This window comes from Callorhinus ursinus, unplaced genomic scaffold (assembly GCF_003265705.2).
Source record: "Callorhinus ursinus isolate GAN/ISIS: 27379988/994484 unplaced genomic scaffold, GSC_fseal_2.0 scaffold18, whole genome shotgun sequence".
NCBI lineage: Eukaryota > Metazoa > Chordata > Mammalia > Carnivora > Otariidae > Callorhinus > Callorhinus ursinus.
The window spans coordinates 11068532-11085924 of NW_027397080.1; the positions used below are offsets into that span (position 1 = coordinate 11068532).

At 48.3% G+C, this 17393-nt stretch overlaps 1 protein-coding gene across 1 annotated transcript in view; it reads left to right on the top strand.

Annotated features, from left to right (window-relative positions):
• The window catches only part of CSMD2 (CUB and Sushi multiple domains 2), a 598617-nt gene that overhangs the window by 116061 nt on the left and 465163 nt on the right, over positions 1–17393 (top strand). The gene's annotated exons all lie outside the window — the stretch shown is intronic.

Consider the following 17393-nt stretch of genomic DNA (forward strand, 5'->3'; position numbering starts at 1 on the left):
CCTGCCGCCTGGTGACCTGGAGCTGCCCAGGTCACGGCTGGGAACTTAGCCTTTCCGTGGCCTCTGCTCTTTACATCAGAGACGTTGGCTCTAGAGCTAAAAGTGCTAGTAACATGTCCAGCAGGCCCGAGATGGTTGGAGGTTAGAGTCCTGGACTTGAAAGCTGTGACTGTCTTTGAAGACACACACATGCTCATGTGTGCACATACATGCATGCGCATGCACACACATGTGCACACACACGTACACGCACGCATGCTCACACTTGCATGTGCACACACGTGCATGCACACATACACACATGTACACATGCACATACATGCATACACCACTTTTCCATATTTCCTTTCATCTAATTCAGGTGCCCTGAAGCCCACCCATGAACCACTAGTCCACCTGAAAAGCTGAGCCCAGAGGGGCCGACATCGCACATGAAGTTGGTGGTAGAGACTCTTTCCTTCACTGAGCCAATATTTCTTGAGTGCCTACTGTGTGCAGTTGCTGATTTTTCAGCCAAGCCCCACCTTCCTAGCCACCCCCTCTGCCCTCATCCACCTGGCAGGGGAGGAAGAAGACACGCTCACTATAGCGTCACTTCTGAAAAAATGCCATGGTGACCTTCTGCTATGGGGGAAGGTCAGCAGCGTCCTTAGGGGGGGGTCAGACACACGTGTAGGGGACAGAAGAACAAAGATGGAGCTCCCTGCGGGCGCTGGACCAGGAAAGGCAGGTTTGAAGCAAGCTTCAGGACAGAGTGTGCTTTCGTGGCTTTTGGAGGTGGGAGCAGGGTGGGAGGTGACCATGACACTCTGCACACAGGGAAACTGGGGTCCAGAAATGGACTCCTCCTGATTTTATCCCTTCCTGTCATTAGGCCCGCTGATTCCCAACTCTTAGTCTCTACCTCTCAGACAATTTCCTCATTCTGAAAGGGCTCCCCAATTCTGGGACATTATGCAGACATTTCAAAAGTGGACTAATGGAAGCTATTTGACTATATATGTGTGTGTATATATATATATATATATATATACACATATGCACTGAATATGCAATTTGCACCATTCAGGCCACTCTGGTCCAGAACAGCAGGGCTGGCGAGGCCTCTTCTAGGGTGGGAGGCAATGAATGTCCATTTCCTCTGCCCAGGAGGGATGGTGTATGCTTCCTGAGTGAACCTGCTCCATTTCCGATGGCTCTGCCTTGGGAGTTGGAGAACGTTCCTTTTAATCAGTACCGTGGAGTAGCAAATTAATACATAGAGATGTGACATTTGAGACAAATTGTGCAGCACTTCTCAATAAGTGGGGAATCAGGATGAATTTCATATCACGTCCTCAATAATCCCACAAACAGTTCATCATGCACAGTGATATTTCCCCCCTTTGGGGGAAGAGTATTAACATAATTTGACGATGATATCATACCAGACTCTAGCGCCCTGGCCCTCTTCACATCAGCATGCTGGAAGACAGGGCGGTGAACGCGAAGGAGCATTTTCAGGCGGCTGTGTTACCTGCCAGTAAGGTGCACATCCACTTTACTTCCCTGCCCTCATTCATTCCTCCTTCATTCAACAAATATTTACTGCGCACCTACTCTGTGCCACGTCTCAAGGTAGCCTTCAAGGAATGTGAGTGAATAAGAAGAGGCCCCACCTTTGAGGAGCTCTGACACCTAAGACTCATGGAAGGAGTCAGAGCAGAGGAACGGGGCTCACAAAGAAGTGGGTTCAAACCCTGGCTAGCTATGAGAACTTAGGCAAGTCTCCCAACCTCCCTGAGCTGATTTTTTTGCAAAAGAGAAACTGTAATGCCCACCTCAAGGGATTATAATGAGGACTAAAAGAGTTAATGCATGCAAAATGCCTGGCACAGAGTCTCTATTCAATAAATACCAGCTCCTCTACCGCATGGGGAAAATTGCTCTCCTGCCTGGTTGGGTCTCTGGAGATCGATTTGAGCACTGCCCTGTCCCCACTGTGTGACCTCGGGCAAGGCACCAAACCTCTCAGCTCCCTCCTATGGAAAATGGGATAACCCACTCTTCCTTTCCAGAGGAGTGGGAGCATTAGTTAAAAGGTCTGGAAAGTACCTAGCATGACATTTGGCACACAGTTGACACTCAGCAAAAGGAAGCTATTATAATATGGCCTGGTGTGTTTTGTGGGAGTAAAAAAAAAAAAAAAAAATATTTCCCAACAAAGCCTTTGGTCAAGCCTTGTGGGTCTCTAAGAGTAAGGAATGCCACCTATGTTTTTGTTTCTTCTGTCATCACCATACCTTAGTCCCAGGCTTCGCACACGGGGAACACCGCAGTGGCAGCTAGTGCCTGCCTCTTAGCAGAGGCATAATGCTAATCTGGATCCCTGCTAGTCCGTATAAGGCTTTTGTGCAAATTAGCACGAGTGGCCACCCTGAGGGGACACAGCCCTGTGAGCATATGGTTTAGGGGGTGGAGGATAGGCTGGGTTTTGGTTCTCATCACCCCCCTGTCTGGGTACCCTTTTGCAGTACTCAACCTGAGCAACTGCACATGGGGGACTTGCTTCAGAGGCTTCCTTTTAGGAGTTCACAAAGAGTGACTCTTTGTCCAACAAAAGATTCAGAGAATCATTAGATGCTTGGATGCAAAGATCTTGGGCAGCTTTCACTTAAACCCTCTAGTTGCTTCCTGGATGGAGAACAAACTCCTTACCCGGCCATGAAAGCCCGGGACATCAGCCCCACCTCCACCCCCTTCCTCCTCCTCCGGCCACGTCTTTGTCCAGTCTCTGTCTCGCCCTCATTCCTCAGACTCCTCCACCCACTGCTCTGCTCTTCCTCTTGTTTTCCTTCCAGACTCTGCTTAACCCAAATCCACAGGCTGCCCATGGTGCAAATGCTGCCTCTCAGCTCCGGGTCTTTCTCCTCCCATCCTGTGCATCGCTCATACCTTCCCTCTTCCTCCTTTGCCTTCTCCCCACCCGCGTATGTTTCTGGATGGCTGGGACATGCAGGAGAGCACCGAGATCATAAGATCAGGTCTGGAGGGAGAATCGATTCCCAGCTCAGCCGGCTAGCAGCTGTTGTGGGAATTTGACCTCCCCTGTCATAGGAGGACTGTGAGAATCCCACCTCCGTGCACTTCTCACTGGGAGCAAATGAGACCACCCATGTCGGGAGTTCCTAACATGCCCAACAAGAAGACATGGGGACTGTCGTGATCACTGTTGACAGCTGTGTGCCTAGCCCAGGATCTGACACGTGATGGATTCTCAGTAAACAACGATTTAATAAGGGGGAGTGGACAAGCGGTCACCTTGCCCAATGTAAAAGACCCCGACAAGGAGAGAGAGATTTGCTCAAGGTTCCCGGGACTGTATTCGATTGAATGTGAGATGCCGTCTGTTATGATATAGCTCGATCTGATGTACCGCAGAGAAAGAAAAACAGGTTGCCAATTAAAGTATGACATGCTATTGATTATAAGACACAGCCCAGTTTCAAAGATAATTAAAATATGGAAAAACGGGTGCCCTTGAACCAATGAAATATGGTAATTCCTTAATTGCTTTTGACCACCCCCAGCCTCATTTGCAAGGGGCTTGTCCTTTTGACCTCTTCTCTGACCCAGGACTCTCAGATGGTCTGAGCTCGCCCTTTTCAGCATTCAGGTGGTGGCTCTCTCGGCCATGTGATCACCTCTTAATTTATTCTCATGGCTTTGAGTCTCATTACTTCTCAATTTTCTGCATTGAACTCTATTTAACACCTATTAGCACAGGTCTTCAGTTGATAAACGCCTTTTTCGCGGGAGGCAGCACGATGCCCCGGTCTTGACCCTCCCTCCTCTATGTGCCTGACCGTTCATTTTAACAGCAGGAGGGAAAAACACCGTGTTAGGTGGGAGACTCGGATTTGGAGGTTTGCGGGTGGATGGACTACGTCTCTACCCTCCCCCTTCCCATCCCGATGCACGATAGTTACTTCAGAGTCCCACGTCCTCACACGAGCCACAGTGGCCATGCCCAGGGGCTCCAAGAGCAAGAAAACCAAGGAATCAGCATTTGTTGAGCACCTTTGACGTGCCCAGCCATGCGGCGGAAGCTTAGCAGACACTGGACATCACCACCTCGAGGGCAAGACCTTCCTTAAAATCCCCATTTCACGGAGAAGGAAGTCCAGGCCCAGAGAGGTTAGATGGCTTGTCCGAGGTTATACAGCACCTAGGGGTCCTGTACCCTTCTCCACTCTGTGCTGCCTCCCCAAATAAGTCCCAGTCGGTCCTCCAAACCCATCTCTCCAGCTCTCCTGACCCCACAGAAAGGAGGGGTGGTGGAGAGTCAGGTGGGTCCACACAGGGCGCTGGGATGTTTCCCAGAGCCTGCAGTCTCCAGTCTTGACCCTTCCGAGGACGCCGTTGCTGCCAGAGACCCTGTCTTGTGGGTGACGGCTTTGCTCTCCTGCTTTTCAACCTTTACTTCCAGCTCTTCATTTCCTACTCTTTCCTGAAGACCTTTATCCATATTCCTGGGGCTTTTTTCCATAATGCATTCCAGGAATTTAGGAATTATTTAGGAATAATGCAGATTGCATTTGGTAATGAATTACATGACCAGGAGTGGTCTTGTGAAGTGGAAGGGGGCAGAGAAATGGCAAGCCAAGCACGTTTCAGCCTCAGGGCCTCCACACATTCTGTTCCCTTGACCTGCTCTGCTCAGCCCTGGAGGTCCCATAGCCTTCTCACTTGTCTCGACTCAAATGCCCCCTCATCAGAGAGGCCTTCCCTGACCATCCTATATAATAATGTCATCCTATATGACATCCTGTATAGCACCCGCACCCCCATTTCTCCCTCTCACCCTTTCATGGATGATAACGATTATTTGTTTATTTGCTTATTATCTGTCTCCCCTACTAGAATGTGAGTTTTGGGGGGCCAGGGTCTTTGTGTTTTTTGCACTATTATTGTTGTTCTCTGCTGAGTCCTCAGCTCCAAGAACAACAGGTCTTGATGCATTAGGCACTCAGTAAATATTTGCTGAATGAATGAATGAATGAATGAAAGAAATCAAAAGTCAGAAGAAAGAAAGAGCACATGTATTTGAGCACCTGCAAGAAATCTTGCAGGGCAGAAGTATAGAATATGAGAAGCAGGAGTAGCAGGAACTGAGTTCAATGAGGGTCAAGGGCCAGCTCCTGCAGGGCCTGGGAGGCCATGGGAAGGAGTCTGGGCTTTATTTGCAGAGAAAGGCCATCACCAAGAGGTGCTGGGCAGGGAAGTGACACGGTGAGATTTGTACTTTGGGGATGGTGAGGAGGGCAGGGGGCGGATTGGAGGCAAGGGGCCATTGCAGATGGGGACCACTGCCCAGCACAGAAGGTGCCTGAACCTTCATCAGTGCTGGGGAGGGTGCCAGGACAAGGGGACACATGGCCCCGGGGCTCATACCACACTGCCCACATTCCCTATGGAAGGGTATCTAAGCTGCTGGAACAGAAGAAATGACCTACCCGTGAAAAAACTTGGCTCTCCCAATGGCTTAAACAAAAATATTGATGATATTCCCGTCTGCAGGCATTCATAATGTGACTGTAACTGATGGAACAAGCTCACCTGAAGAGTCCAGATGAATATATGAATGTCCAAGTACTGGGGTCTCCAGTTTTAAGTGCTGAAGCCCTAGAGATCACACTTGGAAATTTTGCAGAGGATTCAGAGCAGGGAGGAAGAGCAAATACATAGGACAATGATGACTGTAAGGACGCCTCACGTGGCATCTGCTCTGGCCAGGTGCCAAGTCCTCTTCAAAGTACCTTACATTTTAACATTTAATCCTCATGATGCTCCTATGAGGTAGGCACGATTATTATCCCCATTTTACTGATGAAGCACAGAGAAGTTAAGTAATGTGCTTGAGGTCACAAAGCTAATAAGAGGTAGAATGAGGGTTCAGACCCAGGCATTTTGATTGTCAGCTGGCAAAAAAGAATAAAATAATTCCATGCAGCTGGGACCCTTGGATCAAAATAAAATATGTTGCTATAGGAGAGAGCAGTGCCAAGCTTTGTGCTTTAAAGGACCTGGCAAAAGGAAACAATGTACTCATCTGACTATATTCAAATGTAAAAGTTCTGTATAACAAAAACCATCTCCAATGGAAAAGAAACAGTTGACTATTGAATCATATTATGCCAAGTATGGTGGGAAAGGATTATTCTTTCTGTTACATAACAAGCCTATCCAAGGTGGTAAGAAATCTGGAGTTCACACCAGAGGAAATAGAGTCAGCAAGTAAATATACAGGAAAGCTATTTTGTCATGCTAGTCATCGAAGTAATGTCAATTAAACCGATGAGATGGCACTCTAGCCCTAGTAAATTAGCTCGAAGAGCCTTAGGAGGAAAGAGAGTGCTGGTGTAGATGCAGAGAAACGAGCACACTCACAGGTTGCTGGTGGCTATGTAAATTAGTCCTTTGGGAATCCAATTTGACAACACGTATCAAGAGTCGTAAAATGCTCATGTCGTTTGACCCAGTAACTCCTCTCCTGGGAACATATCCTACAGAAATAATTCACCAGAAGAAGAAAGTTATATGTGTGAAAGTGTTGATTTCAGTGTTATTTATAATGATGAAAAATTGGAAACTGTAAAAATGTCCAACAATGGGGGGATGACTAGGAAAATCATGGTATATCTACCTAATGGATTTATGCAGCCATTTAAAATTATAATAGCATTATTTAGTAATATAGAAAGATGTTTATGAGATTATTTTCAGTGGAAAAAGCAGAATGCAAAGTTATTTCCCCATATTTATTACAAGCATGTAAAGTAGGTCTTCTATGGACAGGGACTTGATGAAAATCTAAAAAGGAAGCAATTGCTATGGGAGGGCAGTGAGACTGTGGGTGATTTTTTAACTTCCTCTTAATAGCTGCTCCAGTGTTGATTGTGTGATAAAGAGCAAACAGGAGAAGATCCAAAATCAAAGAGTGAACTAAAACCAACAGCGGGAAGGGAGGGAAAAATAAAATAAGATGAAATCAGAGAAGGAGACAAACCATAAGAGACTCTTAACCATAGGAAACAAACTGAGGGTTGCTGGAGGGGAGGTGGATGGGGGATGGGGTAACTGGGTGATGGGCATTAAGGAGGGCCCGTGATGTAATGAGCACTGGGTGTTATATGCAACTGATGAATCACTGGCCTCTACCTCTGAAACTAATGATACACTATATCTAATTAATTAATTTAAATAGAAAAATAAAGTAAAATCAACAGCAATGAAGTCCTGACCTAGTGAAAACTACAAAGAGGTTTCAGTTGGCTGTAAATAGAACATGAGCCAAAGGTCACATGGCTCTATTAATAGAAGTACAGACTCTGATCTTGGGAAGTGGGTGCGTCCAGAGGAAGGAAACCCACACAATGAAGCAATGATCAGTAAAAAGGTGTTTTTGAGGGTCATGGACTGTATCTCCAGCATAAGACCCAGCACTGAGTAAATGTTTGGGAAGAATGAATGAGAGAAGTAATGATTAAAGAGAGGACTTGGGGGTGACTTGAGGATTTGTTTCATTGAAGACAAATGAATGTTTATTCTGAATTGTTCCAGAGAGCAGGACAATGTCCATTGCATTGATGTTAGAGATAGGTGAATTTCAGCCAAGCGGCAAGAAGAAATTTTGCATAGCTTTAATTTTCAAGGTAGTGAGCTCCCCATCTCTGAGGTGCACAAGCAAAGGTTTGATCAATCAGGTCAACCAGAGATGCCATTAGCATACTTCTCAAATTGGTGTATGTCCCTGGATCTCACCAATTTCACATTCCATCGATTGTAACGCGCCATTATTTTATGCACCACTAAGAGAGAAAAAACACTACCAATTAAGCTCTGACACACTCTTGATTGTAAAACTCCTCCTAATTCCTGAGCTGTTTAAATGTTAAATGTGAAAAAAGAAATCAGTGAAATACTCTACCACCCCAGGTGAGACACATGGTGTGTTTTGAGTGCCCATATCTATAGGCTAAACATGTCGTATCTTCTGGTTTTATTGGGGGTAGCAGTATTAAGGCTTATATCTTATTATTTATATCTCTATGTATCTCTACATACACATATACACAGAGGGAGAGGGACAGAGAGGCAAGTCAAATGCAGATGGGCATTTTTTCAAAGACAGGGCAGGATACTTAGAGCCATGTCCTGCTGGTGGCCAGCCACACTAGCTTGTCCCCTAGGACCCTGGGTACATGCACACACATTCTTTTCCTGCTGAGGATTTCTTTGGTGTGAGAAGATGTGCTGAACTGGATCGGGAGTGTCCCTAGATGCCTTCTATAATTCGTGGTGAATCTACGAGTTGCTAATTCAATGGCTCTGTGATTCTGGAACTCACTACTTTAATCAGCGATCCCCATCCATTAATTCAATTGACTTTGATCCAAAGCATTTTGTAATCCCTAGTCCTGGCCCAGACCCTGCCAATCAAGCCCCATTAAAACTGAGACGGCAGCAATACAGGCACATAGCCCATCCCCCACCCCACATCGCAACCCTCTACCTGACCCATGTTCCAGCAGCATCCTTGGAACCACAGTGGCCCTTTGTGACCCAGGAAGCTGCAGAGAGCCCGGAGAAAGGTGTGTCACCTGGAACTTTATCTTTCCTCAGGCACAGGGAAGCCTAGATCCAGTGCCCACATTGCCCCTTCATGCCTCCCTAGTCTCCTACCCCCTTTTAGAGGTGGGGGGGAAAGCAGGAAGCAGTGGGATGAGCTTGCACTTTGGAACCAAATTGTTCTTGGATTAATCTGCTGTGCACTGTGTGTTATCTGGAGAACATGCTGTGATATTTCTGAGCCTCAGTTTTCTTAGCTGTAAAATGGAGTTGGTGCCTGAGCACACTGGAATAACAACAGGCTCATTGAGAATCATTCATTGAAGCCATGCCCAGCGGGGCTGAGTGTGCCTCCTCCTGCAGACCCTTTCTTGCTCTGGGGCCACGTGGGGCTCTTCTTCCATGTCCATCTTGAATGGAGGCTGAGATGAGGGAAGATTCCATCCTTACTTGGGAAAATATGTCTGGAAGTCTGTGGTTCTGGCAGCTCCACCATTCACAAACCAGGGAGAATGTTCTCTCTCTGGGGCTGCGCACTCAGCTGTTTTGGAGAACAGCATGGCCCTGCTTGGAGGCGGCACATGGGCTGGTTGGCTTCTGGGGATTCTTCTTGGAACACAGAGCATATTCCTTGGTTTCTCACTGTTCAGTCAAGCACAGATAGGAGAAAATGCCCCAAACACTGTAAAGCTTATGAAAACCTAGGTTTTTGTTCATCCATCCATCCATATCTCCATCAATCCATCGATCTGTCCATTCATCCATAAACATGCCTTGAATACCTACTCTGAACAGGGCCCGGGAAAACACAGATGGGTAAGTTCCGGTCCTTGACCTTGGACAACCATGATCTAGTTGCGGAGATGGATAAGAAACCCCAATCTGTGATGCGACTGCTTGAGGGTGTGGGCTCGGTGGTCGCTTGCTTAAGCCCAAGGAGGAGAGCTCCTTGGATGGAATTTGGGGTTCCATAACACCACCTCCTGGAGAATCCCCAGGCTCTGAGTCACCAGCATCCCAGAGCCCCTGAAGCGAGAGTTTGCCTGGCACATTTGAACAACAGAGTTGAGCCAGTGTGGCCAGAGTAGAGTGAGCTGTAGCCCTGTGCCAGGACTTCTGGCTCCCTTTCCTGTCTTCCTGAAGCAGGTGCCCAGTGCCCACAGGAACTCGGGAAGTGCTGTTCGAGTGGAGGGATGCAGGGTGTCAGGAGGGTGGCAGAGTTGGCGGGTCCCACTCTGAGCTCCGGAGAGAAACACGACACAAGCAGACACCCTCCGAACCAAACAGCGAGGCAGGTCGTGCATGCGCATGCGTTTGGGTGGGTGCGGGGTGCGGGGCGGCTGGCAGCAGCGCGGCTAAGGATTGCCTGCAGCGTGGGGAGCGGAGCTCGTCTCTGCCTGGCGGGCACCCACTGCCTGGGGAGCGATGGATTGAGAAATCCATAACGGGCATGGCAGTGAGTGATAATACTTGAAACCTGCGCCGGCTGCTTTCAAAGTAGCGCTTTCTGGAATGCAGGTCTGCGCGCGGTCCCCGTAGCTGTCCTTTGGAGAGGGCCGTGAGCACTCAGCCAGCTTGCTGGGGTTCGCACGCGGAGGACAATTAGCAAGACTGTGGCTTGGCCATGGTGTTGGGCTTCTTTCTACGGGCTAATCATGGGTTCCCAAAAGTGAAGCCTTGGGTGGGGCCCCCGGAAAGCAAGGGCTGGTCCTGGTGATGGAGACACACCAACTAGCTCAGGGCGAGGCAGGTGTGTCACCTTGGCTCTCAAGCCCCGACAGCTATAAAAAGGAAAGAGCTATCTGGGATTCAGCAACAATTTCACTGGCTTCATTTATGGGACTGTGTGCTTCTGGTGGAGAATCATTCATTCATGCAACAAATATTATTGAGCACCTACTATGTGCCAGCGCAATTTGAAATCCTGGGCTTGTAGCAGGGGACAAAACCAATGTCCTCTGGAGCTTGCATTCTAGCATACAGAATAGATAATAGACAAACTAAATGAGTAAAATATACAGTATGTAGATGTTGATGAGTTCAAAGCAAACTGAAAGGCAGACACATGGGATAGGACAGGTCCAGGGTAGGGAGGTTACAGTTTTATATTGGGTAGTCAGGGAGGCCTCCTTGAGGAGGTGCCATTTGTGTGAAGACCTGAAAAAGGTGAAGGGGTGAGCCAGGAGTCTGTTTGGGGGAAGAGTGTTCCAGACAGCAGGAATAGCAAGTGCAAAGGCCCTGAGGTGGGCCTGACAGGTTCAGGGAACGACAAGGAGTCAGGGGTGGCTGGAGGGGGTCCGTGAGGGTGAGATGAATAGGAGGCAGAATCAGACGCCACAACACCAGGTGACGTAGGCCCTGATAGAGTGTTTCCCATCTCGAAGAAAACTCTGAGCCATTCCACCTACAGTCCCAGTTTTTCAGATGAGGAATCTGACCCTAGCCAGGCAAGGTAGTCTGTTCATAGTCTTGCTGTCAGTAGCTGACCTTGTTCTAACACTCAGGTCCCCTGACATCCAGATCATAACTTTTCATTCAACTTACTTAGTCATTTAAAAAATGTTTATAGACATTTCCCTCACTATTGGAAATGAAAAATAAACAAAACTGATGGAGAGGCCCGGAGAAGCAAAGTGGAGAATGGATGGGCTCTCATGAGAAGATGCTCGCAAGACTCTCTGTTTTGACTTTCCATCTGGAGAGAAGCATTTGAAAACATCGCTCCAGAGCCAGTGAAAGTCAGGATTTCTGTTGCCCAGTTTAACAGGCAGATTTCTGGGCTTTTGACAGTTTTGCCCTCAGTCCACCTCCAGCCACCTTTCCATCTAGAAGTTATTAGACAGAGTTATTAGACCAGGGCTCGGCCTCCAGTGGGAAAAGAAGCAAAGCATGGAGTACTTTGAGCAGGAATTATTGGCATAGTGCAAGGCAGTGGGGGCCCTTTGGTAATCTAGAAGCCTTTGCCTGGGCCCTCCTTGGAGCTCCGAGCCCGGCAGGGGGCAAGCCTGCAGTCCCAGCACAGTGACGGGGACTGTGAGGAGGTTGATGGGGCCATGGGTGTGCAGAGGGTGGGTGTCTGAGCCAGACTCGAGGTGAGTGGGTTAGACAAGGTCTCCTAGAGAAAGCAGTTTGCTGGAGGGTGAGAAGGTGATACCAGGCCTTTCCAAGGCAGAGGGAGACCACAAGCAAATCATCGAGAGGGTTGGTGTGGCCTTTTTGACCTTGGGGACATCACTGAACCTCTATGTCTCGCTTACTTCATGGATAACATGGGATAATGATAGAACCACCTTCCAGAATTACACTGAGGATAAACTAGGGAATGCAGGAATACTTCTGAGCTCACTGTGAATGCTCGCTTGATGGTACATGTCATCATGGCAATCCAATATGTGGGGTGGAAGGGACCAGAACTCCCTGCCTGGGCTCTGCTTCCTGGAGGTGGTGCCACCATGACTGAGCCTTAAAGGGAGTGGCCCACTGAGCCAAGGGAGCGAAGACATGGAGAGGAAGGCCTTCCAGCAGGAGGGGCAGCCTGAGCCAAGGCTTGGAGGCCAAGGCCAGCATGGTGAGAGTGAAGAGCTCCAGGTGGATCAGTATTAAAATTAATGAATAACAATCAGAAGGTAAGAAGGGGGTTTGGTGACACCGTAAAAACAGGCAGGGTCTAGAGTCAGAGGCCTGTATGCATGTCAGGGATCTGAGTGTTGCCTGTGGTCAGTGGAGAGCCATGGAAGGGCTCTCAGAAGCAAGGGAGTGGCATGATCAGGCGTCTAGAAAGGTCACTGTGACTGCCGAGGAGAGGGTAGATTGCAAAGGTTCAAACCAGGGAGGGGGGGCCCTCCTGGGAAAACAGGGTGTAGGTCCCGGTATAAGATGTGAGGCCTGAACTCGGATAATGGCAGCGGGGATGGGGATGGAGAGGGGAGGCCGGGGATGGCTCACTCAGGGGTGAAATCAGCAGGACTTGGTACTGGATTCAACTCGGGGGGATGGGAGAAGGCAATGAAAGAAAAGGAATATCCAGGAGGTCAAGCAGGTTTAGGAAAAACACTCCCAATGGATTTAAGAGTTTATATATGTATATTTATGCTATATATATAAACATATATATATATAGTTTACTTATATATATAGTTTATGTATATATAACTTGTATATATATATAGTTTATATGTATATGCTATAAACTCCTATTTTTATATGTATATATAAGATATAAAATAAAAAATATATAAATAGAAAATATTTTATATATACACAAATATATATTTGTATATATTGTATATGTAAAAATAAAATAATGTATACATATATAAATATATAAATACAAAATATCTTATATATACATATATGTACATATAAGTTGAGATACATATATAAGATATGTACATATATATTCGATATATGTAAGATATAAGAAATGGGGAATTGGCATTGGCTCACAGGATTATGGGGGCTAGGGAGTCCCACCATCTGTCACCTGCGGGCTGGGGGCCCAGGAAAGCCAGCAGTGTGATTCAGCATGAGTCTGAAGGCCTGAGAACCAGGGGATTTGATGGTGTACATCCCAGTCCGAGGGCAGGAGAAGACAAGAGGAGATGTCCCAGCTCAAGCTGGGAGGCAGGAAAAAAGGGGCCATTCCTCCTTCTTCTGTGCTTTTGTTCTATTCAGGACATCAACAGGTTGGAGGATGTCCGCCTACACTGGGAAGGGCACTCTACTGAACTCACGGATTCCAATGCCAAACCCACCCAGAAACACCTTCACAGACACACCCCGAAACAGCGTTTAATCTGGGCACTGTGTGGCCTGTCAAGCTGGGGAGGAGTGGGGCTGAGTCACCCAGGGACAGGCAGTCCCAGAGCAGGGTGCCCTGGGAGACACCCGGGACAGGCAGAGGGAGGGGCTTTCACAGAGGCAGAGCTCCAAGTAAGGTGCCCAGATTGCAAGGGGTCGGGGCCTCCAGGAGAAGAAGAAACAGCAGTGGTAAAGGCAGCTGAGCATCCAGGAAGAGCAAGACTGTGCCCTGTCTCCTGGATTCTGCCCCGGGGGAGTTAGCCACGGAGCTCTCCCTCACCCCCAGCGCAGGGAGCTGAGGCATGAGTTGAGTGCTAGACACCTCTTTAGAGACGTTTGAGTGATAGGGGGAGATGTGGGGCCAAGTGAGCTTCTGGGTTTGTTTGGCTTTGTTTTTACTATAAGAGAGACGAGGGGTTTACAAACCGAGAAGGTACTTTCTGGAAAGGAAAGGGATGACAAAGTCCTGTGTAGTTGAGAAATATTCTGTGAACCTAAACCTGTTGTTCTGCTTAGTTCTCCTATTGGACAGGACAGGACAATGATAGAGCCCTGTAGCAGACCACTAGAGACCTACTAGAGATGGACAAAAGCCCACTGCCTTAATCTAGGTCATTTTCCCGGCACCGATGCCTAGCAGTGCTGACTCCCTGTTGACTCACGGGAACCTCTGCCTGTCCACAGTGCTGCCGATGACAAGAGGCAGCCCTGCACAGTTGAGAGACCGTGGGAGCTGGAGGCAGGACATCCGGATGAAAGTCTCTGCCTGGCTCTTCCCTAGAGCGACAGGTTGGAGTGGAACATTTCACCTTTCAGGACCTGCCTTCCCTCCTTTATAAAAATGGGGTCAGTGCTGATACCTGCCATGATTTCTCCATGTGGTGCTTGGGAAGGTTAGACGGGAGAATGTGGGGGGAGGTGGGTGGTGACGTGGAGGGCCTGAGCACAGCTGTGGTTTCTACTTCTCACCTGTGCCCACTTGGAGTCAGAGCCACTGACGGATGAGTGCAGGGAACGGGCGGCACATTTCAGAACCCTGATTCGGTTGTACGTGCTTTATAAAGCATGATCATTTGTTGGTTTAAGTGAGATCTCTACGCTTTTTCAAAGAGTCAAACAATTTATACTCAAACTGCAGCTTGACAGCCAGATTTGGAGATGCGCATCTTTTTTTTTTTTTTTTTTAAAGACCACGTCTTGCTTTTATAGATTATAAAAGTATTAGCTGTTCACGGGAGAAGATGGGCGAAGTGCACAGAAGCACAATGAAGAAAATTAAAATTAACCGTGATCCGACCCTTTAGATATCACCACAGTTAATATACTGGTGTTTATCCTTCCGGGCATAGGTTTGTAAATGTGTGTGTAAAATTGAAATCTTATATATTTATATTGCTATAATTATTTAACTAATCTCCTGTGTTTAAAATTGGAATTCTTTCCCCTTTTTCCCTATGAATAATGTTGCAATGAAAAATCCCTATACATAAATCACTGGATGCATCTGATTATTTCCTTAGAATAAATCCATAAGGGCATGGCCTATTTCAAAGACTTTTGGTAGGTGGTTTCAAATTGCTTTCCAGAAAGATTTATCTTCTTGCCAGCACTGTATACGCATTTGCTCATGCCCTCCCCGACACCGAATATTAACATTTTTAAACAATGGCTCACCAATTTGACAGGTTAAAAAAGGTGGCGGGACGATCAGCGGAGACCAGTCCTGAGGGGTTGCTTGTATCCCTGCCACTGTAAGGATTACAGCAGAACTCCTGTTTCTCAGGAGCATGTTGTTCCATGGACACTGTCCTGGCCTGCCCCTCACTCACTGAGGACCTAGTAAGTGTCTCTGCGTGTTTGCCCCAGAGTGGGACACTTCCAGGAGGCCGAGGTCAGGCCTGACGGGGTAATGACGCGCAGGGGCATATGAGTCCTGAAAAGAGAGGAAGACAGAAAGAATGCATTTCAGGCAGAGGCAGGCCAGTCCCCTGCATATCATCTTGGATGTATTTCTAGGCTCAGATTCTAGAACCTTCTTTTGGGCTCCACCCATAGTCCAGAATGCTCTGTTTGTGCACAGGACCTGCCTCTTTCCGGACTAGATGCAGACCTTCTGGAAGCAATGAGCTCGGCGAATGTTCGGAGTGTCCATGCTTACGGCAATCTATGGCCAGTCGGCTCCCTTGCGGATGCTCAGCCTTCTCCTCGCAGTCCTTTCTCTTGGGGGCTTCTACTCTCTCAAACCTGGGGCAGTACCTTGCTCCATCTGGAAATGGTCATGCCTCCACCCTGGACATGACTGGGGGCCCATGGCAGAGGAGGAGGCAGAGAGCATAAATGTCCCATGTCAGCCCCCAAGAATGTACCGTGGCACACTCAGTTAGTCATCCTGTCTGGCAGCGTGCTGATATTAGGACAGAAATGAAGACGAACAGGACCAGGTCCTTTGGTGCCCTCTGGGAGCTCACAGCCAAATAAGACAGAGAGGCCCGTAAACCAGCAATCACAAACGCAGGGCTGAGGCATAAGCCTCAGAACACTTTCTTCCAGGCACTCTGGAAGCCCAGGCTGCTCACTTGTCTTCATCTGTTACTTGGACTTTAGAAAACATTCCTCCAGGAGCAGTGTGGGACGGTGAACTGGAGTCAGGGAATGGGAACAGGGGTGGGCTGGGTGGGATATGCACAACTGGCCTGGAATAAGAAGAGCAGATATGGGTAGGGGCTAGAGGCCACAGAATTTTCCAGGTGCAATATGCAGCATTCCCCTCCTAGGAGGCAGGATATTAGCCTCTGAATTAGGGACCATGGGAATCAGGTGAAGCCTGGGAGGACTGCCCTGAAGGTGTCTGATTTGGCTGGGAATCAGGATGGGCTTCGGGATGAACCAAGATAGGTTAGAACCTAAGAATGGGGAGCCGGGTATGGACTGATAGAAGGATCTGGCAGAGAGGGCCAACGGCTCTCACTCATCTTGAAAGCTGGTATCAGTCAATCAGTTGTGGCTGCCAAGACCCATGTGTTGAAGCCACATCAAGGTTCACTGAGAAGAGTGCAGAGATCAGCTGGTGATGTCTGCATGGGAGTGGATTAGGAATGTGGGCACGTATGCTATTTTTGTCATCCCTGATCCCGGGTATCAGGGATGACAAAAAGATATTGACGATGATCTTGCTGAATGCCAGAGAGGACAGGGTCGTGATGGTGATCCTGATTTATGCTTGTCTCTGGGGAGCATAGGTCCCACAGGAATATAAATCCAAGATTGCCAGAGGAGCAGGACCCAACCGTGGAAGAAAAACGGAACTGAGCAGAGTGTCATGGTCCCAGCCTTGGTAACCAGATTCAGCTAAGGTTCCAGTCTGGAACTGGAGCTGCCGCACCCATCGGGGACGTGAGGCAGGACCCGGGACCCCAGCGAATATACACCGGGCTGACCTGGCCAGTGCAAGGGAGACTCCACTTAGGGGGCTCCCTTGGCTTCTGATGTTGGGCCTGGGGCCACACAGCTCATTTGGGTTCTACCTTCTCGTGGCCTCCCTGCCCTATTCAGGACCAAACTAGGACCTGGGCACTATCACGCCTGCAGAGGCTGGATGGGTTCCACCTAATGATAAACACGTCTTGGATTTCCACCCTCAGAGGTGGCCCCAGGAAATGCCCAGGCCAGAAATGAACCCACAACCCATCACTGTCTGGGAGGTAGATCTCTCACCCTCCCTCTACCTCTTGGCCAGGGTGGAGAGGGCCTTCATAGCTGGAAGTTCTTCAGTCTGGGCTCCTTGTCTCTCTGGGAAGACTTTTCCATCACAGATCTGACTGACTTCCCTATTGAGAGGTGGTTTTCCTGAAACGGGGGCTCGGCTCATGGGTTGCCCACATCAGTCAGAGAGCCATCGACAGCAAGTGGTGGGAGAGTGTGCCACTGCTCTAGCCTTTCCGTGGTCCCTGCCTTCAGTGGTAGGTCACAGATGACCAGTAGGA